The sequence below is a fragment of the Pristis pectinata genome, chromosome 2, assembly GCF_009764475.1.
Source record: "Pristis pectinata isolate sPriPec2 chromosome 2, sPriPec2.1.pri, whole genome shotgun sequence".
Classification (NCBI taxonomy): domain Eukaryota; kingdom Metazoa; phylum Chordata; class Chondrichthyes; order Rhinopristiformes; family Pristidae; genus Pristis; species Pristis pectinata.
The window spans coordinates 38,905,224-38,914,237 of NC_067406.1; positions in this window are offsets into that span (position 1 = coordinate 38,905,224).

The window sequence follows — 9,014 nt, forward strand, 5'->3', positions numbered from 1 at the left end:
TGTCATGAGCAGTGCTCTGAGGTATCTGCAGTGGGTAGTCCATGACTCAAGCACATAGGATGATAGGAATCACTACAGCTCAGTAGATCACTGGCTCTGTGACTGATTTGAGTCTTTGATCTTTCAATATTTTTTCCTCATTTGGCCAAAGGATTTGCTGGCATGTTGAAAGTGAAGGGGCATTTTTTTTGCTGATGTTAAGTGCAAGGCCAATTCTCTCATAAGCTTCAGGTAAACAAATCCACGAAGATCTGGAGCTCAGTGTGGATACGCTGGCATCATCTGCCTACTGCAGCTCAATTTCTAAACTTGGAGTGTCTTTGGTTCTAGAATGGAAATGATGTAGGTTGAAGAGTTTCACATTAGTCCTGTAGATTAGCTTCAGTCCAGTGCAATGTTTGTTGGAGGTGAGATATAGCATTGCAGTATTGGTTTATTATTGTCACTTGTACCAAGATACAGTGAAAAACTTGTCTTGCATACCGATCGTACAGGTATTACACAGTGCAGTTACTTTGAGTTAGTACAGAGTGCATTGAGGTAGTACAGATAAAAACAATAACAGTACAGAGTAAAGTGTCACAGCTACAGAGAAAGTGCAGTGCAATAAGGTGCAAGGTCACAACAAGGTAGATCGTGAGGTCAGAGTCCATCTCATCGTATAAGGGAACCGTTCAATAGTCTTATCACAGTGGGATCGAAGCTGTCCTTAAGCCTGGTGGTACGTGCCCTCAGGCTGCTGTATCTTCTACCTGATGGAAGAGGAGAGAATGACCCAGGTGGGTGGGGTCTTTGATTATGCTGGCTGCTTCGCCAAGGCAGCGAGGGGACAAAGAGTCCAAGGAGGGGAGTCTGGTTTCCGTGACATGCTGGACTGTGTCCACAACTCTCTGTAGTTTCTTGCGGTCCTGGTCAGAGCAGTTGCTGTATCAAGCCATGATACATCCAGATAGGATGCTTTCTATGGTGCATTGCTAAAAGTTGGTGAGTGTCAAAGGGGACATACCGAATTTCTTTAGCCTCCTGAGGAAGTAGAGGCGCTGGTGAGCTTTCTTGGCCGTGGCATCTATGTGATTTGACCAGGACAAGCTATTGCTGATGTTCATTCCCAGGAACTTGAAGCTGTCAATCCTCTCAACCTCAGCACTGTTGATGTAGGCAGGTGCATGTACACCGCCCCCTTTCCTGAAGTCAATGACCAGCTCTTTTGTTGACATCGAGGGAAAAGTTGTTGTCATGACACCATGCTACTAAGATCTCTATCTTCTTCCTGTCCCCGACTCATCGTTGTTTGAGATGTGGCCTACAACGGTGGTATCATCTGCAAACTTGTAGATGGAGTTAGAGCAGAATCTGGCCACAGAGTCATGAGTATATAGGGAGTAGAGTAGGGGGCTGAGGACGCAGCCTTGTGGGGGCACCAGTGTTGAGAATAATTGTGCTGGAGGTATTGCTGCCTATCCTCACTGATTGCAGTCTGTTGGTCCCAAACCTTTGACCTTAGCAAGCAAGGACAAGGACAACAGGTTCATGGGATCCACTGCAAGTTACGCACCATACTGACTGAAATATATAGCTTGTCCTTCATTGTTGCTGTGTCTAAATCCTAGAACTCCTCCTCTGATACCACACGGGAGAACCTTCACCAGAAGGACTACAGCATTTCAACCTGGATCCAGTTACAGAGTAAGGAAGAATGAGGAAAATATTGGGGCGATGACACGGTCTACATGTGTCTGCTGTGGACCCATTGATTAAGATCAGGATTTGAGTGCCATCATTTAGCAAATGTAAGGTGGAGATGCATTTCTGAGGACAGTCAAATTTAAGATGTATGATCCACTGTCCCTTTCAGTCAAAAGAGGCCCTGAATAATGGATGATATCACTCTCTGCATTTCTCTTGATGCGTGCCTCTAGATGGAAGGAAATCACACTGCAGTTGGGGGCACAGCTCTTCAGCTGCTGTGAGGAGGCAGCTGAGGTGGACCCAGCCAGAGAGAACACTCTGTAGTACCATAATTAGATTTTCCTGCTTTCTTGAAAGTAGTTCCAATTACAGCATCTCTGAGGTCCCCTTGCATGTTCTCCTTTTCCCAGGTATTGAAGATGAGGTTGTGAATGTAATTCCTTTTGCCAAGTTTTAGAACTTCAGCAGGGATACCATCTGCTCCCAAGGCTGCCTTGCTTTTCAGTTGGTTTGTGGCCTTTTTTCGTCAGCCTGGGTGGTGATGAGGTTCGGCTGAATAGTTAGCCATGGAATGGAATCAATGGTGCTCATGTTATGGACAGTCACAGTTGAGGATGTTTGGGCCATGAATATCCTTGACACTACTGAAGAATCTACATACTTCATGGTTATAAGTAAGTTGCTGGAGTTCCTGAGCTATTTTCACCACTGTCTGTCTTTTAAGTCATGTTTTTTTTTGTTGAACCTGGGCCAAGTTCCTGAAAAACTTTTCACTTGAGATGTGATGGACTTTGCAAAAACACCACGCATTTGCAATTAATTAGATCCTTGATCTGGTCTTCATTTTTAATTCATTTTTGGGATCTGGGCATTTCTGGCAAAGCCAGCGTTTATTACCCATCCCTAATTGCCCTTGAGAAGGTGATGCTGAGCTGCCAGGTTGAAATGCTGTAGTCCTTGTGGTGAAGGTTCTCCCATGTGGTATTAGAGAAGGAGTTCTAGGATTTAAACACAGCAATGATGAAGGACAAGCTATATACTTCAAAGTCAGTATGGTGCGTAACTTGCAATGGGTGCCGTGAACCTGCCTTGTCCTTGCTTGTTGAGATCAAGGGTTTGGGAGGTGTTGAAGTAACCTTGGCATGCAACTGCAGTGAATTTTGTAGACACTACAGCTGCTGTGTGCCAGTGACAGAGGGGTGATTGAAAGAAATTGGGCTGCTTTTCCTGGATGGAGTCAAGCTTCTTGAGAGTTGCTGGCATGCACTCATCCAGCCAAGTGGAGAGTATTTCATCATGCTGAAGAGAGCTTTCTTTGCAGGATCCTTCAAACCTTGAACATTGAGACATCCTTATGTGCCAAGGTCTCGCTGAGATGATAGTTTAATTTAACAAGGGCCAGTGCCTGGATCAAGTGGGTATCCATGATGTCTTTTGCTTGACTCTCTGACAACACCTTACGTTAGTTATGACAAAACCATGCTTCAAGCATTTTGTCAGGACAAAGACTCTGTTGCAGTTAGCTTTCCCTACTCCCTCCTTGCAAGACTATTGTGTCTCCTAGACCGTTGCCAATGATTTTTCAAGGTCAGAGTAGAAGTTCTCCTTTGCCACTTCTGTAGCTTTCAGTGTTGGGGCGTATTTGCTGATAGCCATAGCATGCTGGTTCTGTGTTACGTTGAACTGAAAGGTCATGAGATGTTCACTCATCCCATATGGAGAGTTGCGGAGGTACCAAACTAGCTCATTCTAATAGGCAAAGCTCACCATATGAAGAAGTTGTTCCTCTTCCAGATGTATCCATCCTGCCCATCTGCCTGTCATGTTTCAACTGCTTTGACGTTGAGATCAATATCCAGTTAAAGTAATAAAGCAATGCTCAGGGTTGTCGCTGTCTACAAGAGTCCTGTCATTCCAGGTCCGAACTTCATATTGAGGAGTGGAAGTTGTGTTTGTGTGACTTCTAACATGGTACATCAGCTAGTGGTTGAACATGAAAGATCTAGATCTTGAAACAGTGGCACAGAGTTCAAGATGACTGGAAATCGGGCTCTGCTGTATGGAAGGATGTACATATATGCAAGTGCACATGCATGTAGGTGCCTGTCAGCATAAATGTGCACACTTATTCATTCAAAGGTGGACTTGGGTACAAAAGCCCTTGCCTATTGTCTGATACCTTAAACTGGATAGAGAAAATCTTGTCACAAGGTTTCAATCTGCAGTACCACAAAAGGACAGCAACTTGACAAGTGTGCATATAGGTATCCATCTGTTTTCTGAAGGTTTTCAGGAGTTCATGGTTTCTGATTATGTCCCGAATTAAGCTAGTAACAAAACTTAAGCTAGAAATTCACTTCTGTTTATGTGATAACCAAAATAGCCTTCAAGACTCTGAGGCAGCACTTTGTGCTGTGACCTTCTGATATTTCTTGTTATCCTCATTTGAAAATAAACAACTGCAGTCTGACCAAGCTATCCTGTTGTTTTCAATGCTTGGCCCCGGAAACATCCTCATAAATTTCCTTTGTACCATTTGTCCAATGGTATCACATCCTCTAATCTGGTGACCAGTGTGACCCAGCATGGCCAACCTGATTTTTTTATTCTCTGCTTTGACTAGTAATGGTGGTATCCCATGTGTCACCTTGCCTACCTGCCCAGCAACCTTCAGCGATTTGTGGACAAGCATTCCAACATCTTCTATTCCTCTACTTAATATCCTGTTTATGATGTGTTGCCCTGCATTACCTCTCATATCTTTGTACTGAGTTCCATTTGCCACTTTCCTGGACTCTTAAGTAGTCCATTGATACCTTTCTATCTTTCTTTTATAGAGTCGCAGAGTAATACAGCACAGAAACAGGCCCTTCGGCCCATCTAGTCCATGCCAGCCTGGTTTTCTGCCTAGTCTCATCTACCTGCACCCAGACCATAGCCCTCCATACCCCTCTCATTCATGTACCGATCCAAACTTCTCTTAAATGTTATAATTGTACCCGCATCCACCACTTCCGCTGGCAGCTCATTCCACACTCGCACCACTCACTGAGTGAAGTAGTTGCCACTCAGGTTTCCCTTAAATATTTCACGTTTCACCCTAAACCTATGACCTCTAGTTCTAGTCTCACCCAACCTGAGGGGAAAAAGCCTGCATGCGTTCACCCGATCTGTACCCCTCATAATTTTGTATACTTCTATAAGATCTCCCTCATTCTCCTGTGGTCCAGGGAATAAAGTCCCAACCTATCCCTGTAACTCAGGTCCTCAAGTCCCAGCAACATCTGTGTAAATTTTCTCTGCACTCTTTCAAGGTTATTGATATCTTTCATGTAGGTAGCTGACCAGAATTGCACACATTACTCGAAATTTGGCCTCACCAACATCTTATACAACTTCAACATAACATCCCAAATCCTGTACTCAGTGCCCTCATTTATGAAGGCCAATGTGCCAAAAGCTCTCTTGACAACCCTATCTATCTGCAATGCCACTTACAAGGAATTACGGATCTGTATTCCCAGGTCTCTTTGTTCTACCACACACCTCAGTGCCCTACCATTTACTGTGTAAGTCTACCCTGGTTTGTCTTCCCAGAGTGCATCACCTCACACTTGTCTGCATTAAATTCCATCTGCCATTTTTCAGCCCATTTGCCCAGCTGGTCCAGATTACTTTGCAAGCTATGATAGCCTTCCTCGCTGTCCACTACGCCCCCAATCTTAGTGTCATCCACAAATTTGCTGATCCAGTTTACCACATTATCATCTAAATCATTAATATAGATGATAAACAACAGCATCAATCCCTGCAGTACAGCACTAATCACAGGCCTCCAAATAGAGAGACAACAATCTACTACCACTCTCTGGCTTCTCCTGCTAAGCCAATGTTGAATCCAATTGACTACTTCATCCTGAACGCCAAGCAACTTAACCTTCTGGGGCAGCCTCCCATGTGGGACTTTATCAAAGGCCTTGATAAAGTCTATGTAGACAACGTCCACCGCCTTTCCTTCATCAACCTTCCTGGTAACCTCTTCAAAAAATTCTATTAGATTGGTTAGACATGACCTGCCACACACAAAGCCATGTTGACTATCCCTAATCAGACCCTGCCTATCCAAATACTTATATATGCTGTCCCTCAGAATACCTTCCAATAATTTACCCATGACTGACTTCGGACTAGATTTCAGAGTAGACAGTCAGTGCCTCCTTCCCAGGGCACCAATGCTCAAGACAAGAGGGCATGGCTTTAAGGTTATGGATGGGAGGTTTTTCACCCAGAGAGTGGTTGGTGCATGGAATGCACTGCCTGGGGTGCTGGTGGAGGCAGATACATTGGACAGGTTCAAGAGTTTGTTGAATAGGCATATGGAGGAATGTGAGATAGAGGGATACATGGGAGGAAAGGTTTAGATAGTGTGAGGGTGGTTTGATGGAAGGCACAACATGGTGGGCCGAAGGGCCTGTTTTGTGCTCTATGGTTCTATGGACTCACTGGCCTATAATTTCCTGGCTTATACTTAGAGCGTGTTTTAAACAACAGAACAACCTTAGCTATCCTCCAGTCTTCTGGCACCTCACCCATGGCTAAGGATGTTCTAAGTATCTCTGCCAGGGACCCTGCAATTTCTGCACTAGCCTCCCACAAGGCCCGAGGGGCACCTCGTTAGGCCCTAATTTATCCACCTAATTCACAAGACAGCAAGCATGTCCTCTTCTGTTATCCAGATACAGTCCATGGCCTCACTACTCTTTTCTCCTCAGTTCTATGGACTCTGTGTCTGTCTCCTGAGTAAACACATGCAAAAAAATCCATTTAAGATCTCCCCCATCTCTTTTGGCTCCACGCATAGATGACCACGCTGATCTTCAAGAGGACCAATTTTGTCCCTTGCTACCCTTTTGCTCTTGATATGGCTATAGAAACCCTTTGGATTCTTTCACCTTGTCTGTCAAAGCAACTTCATGTCCTCCTTTAGCCCTCCTGATTTGTCTCATAAGTGTTCTCTTGCATTTCTTATACTCCTCAGGCGCCTCATTTGGTCCTAACTACCTATATCTGATATGTACCTCCTTTTTCTTTACCAGGATCTCAATATCCCTCAATAAGTAGGGTTCCCTAAACCTGTTAGCCTTGCCTTTTATCCTGACAGGAACTTTTATCCTTCGTGTTAACTACTCTACCAATAGTGGCACCATCTATTAACTCCTTAATTGTAATTCCACAAAATGAAATCCAAATCATTGATTTATTCCACAAAATCAATGGAGCTGGCACTTTCTTGCAGAACACTTTCCCTTCTGCCATGAAGCCAATTTTGGATCCAAGTTGCCACTTTCCCTTGGATCATATGGGGTTTTACTTTTTGGTCCAGTCTGCCTTGTAGGATTTTGTCATTAATCTGAGATACGTTTAACCTATTCTGGTAATTCACCTACATTTAAAGATGCTAATCCTGTCAAAGGTAGGAAATATTATCTCATCCAGTGTTTCACAGTCCTCCCTAACTACAACGTCTATGCCTTTTGCTTTCACCCACAAGTAACCTTATTGTTTCTCTCTAATGGTCCTACTCTTTCTTCTTAAAAAAAACACCAATACTTAACTTTTCCCAGCATTTCTGTTGTTCAATATTGTATTTTGTACAGCCTTGAGTTTGATTAAGTCCTTCTGCTGGACATATTGTTGGAAGCATTGCAAACATCCAAGAAGAACCCTCGCTATTGACATGAGAGTTGGCTATTTAAAATGACTGTTCAAATTATTAAAATTTTTGTTTTGCATATCTTTTCAATATTTATTGCAACATGGGATATTTGACTAACTACAGGCCTTTCTTCTTGTTAAGCGACAGTACAAATTTTTTTAAAGAGGGGTAATTCACCAGATGGTCCTTCTCTCTTGAAAGTGATTAATACAACTATGCATTGGCCAAAAGAATTGCTAAAAGGATATATAATTTTAATTACCTATTCCTAACATGTGAAATACTCATTCTCTCTGTTTCAGGTAAACATTCCAACGTCATCTAAATTAATGTTATTTTTAGCTTTGCTGTTTTTGATGTTATAATTCATTCATTTCCACACTTCAATTACCTTGTATGAAAGAATACACAGAGTACTATTTCCAGCTTTGTCATTCATCCCCTATTTGGATTCTGACACTGATGTTGCTTTAAGTTTGAAGCATTGAGGAAATACTACATCGCATAAAGTACAATCTTTTAACTGAGATTTTAATCCAAGGCCCTGCTTAATTAATTGTTCATGTGGATATAAAAGGTGTTGAGGTAGTCTTCATAGCAGAAGGAAGAGTTCATCATTTAACACAATTAAAGCTGAGACCATTAATTTTATTGTTTGTGAAACTTTTCAATGCTTTGCTAGCTTTTTCGATTGCCTGCAAAAATAATGAATTGGTTGTGAAGCTCTTTATGTGCGAAACGCTGTTAGAGTAGTTCCCATTCTTGGAGGAGTGAGTAACTACCCACCTTCAATTCTATTTCTGAATGTCCAAGTTCTAACCACTGCAAATTCAAAGATGGACACTTGAGGGCAGTGCTAGAACAAAAAAAAACTATGTGTGTAAAATGCATTTGTCCTCCAAATACAAGTATTGTGGCATCTACATCTGAAATTCTGTTCCATTGGCTTCAATTGGAACTGAATTTCAGGTACCTAATACAAAGCAAGGTGCCACCACATCATATGCACTGCTAAAATTGGGACAAATTTATTTTACTCTCTTCCCTTTTCTGGCCAAATCCTACCAATCTAAAAACTTTACTCAATTCCTTTTCTGTTTTCTCTATTGCATCCCTTATCAAATGCATCCTTTTCCCTGATTCTGACTCCATCTGTCCACGGCAATGTAATAAGTCCAGTATGTGACCCATTATTATCTGAAAGTGAAAGGTGTTGATCAGTGATGCACAGAAGTAAATGATCTTGCAGCATGAGGTTGACCTGGCCCTATGAAGGGGCGATAATAGTTAATACCACAACATTTGTCATTTGCTTTAGTGTGTCTGTTGTGGCTCAATTGATAACATTCTCATTGATTGAGGAGGTTTACAGTTCAAGTCATGGTCCAGAAAATTGAGCACAAAAATCTAAGCTGATACAACAGCACAGAGAGCTGCAGAAATGCCACCTCCTGGATGAGAAATTAAACAAAGGCTGCACGTGTTTCCTTAGGTGAAAATAAAAGGTTTCATGACACTAAAGAGAGTATGACAGGGTAGATGTTGAGACGTTTCCACTAGTGGGAGAGTCTCAGACAAGATGACATAGTCACAAGGGAGCATTCATTTA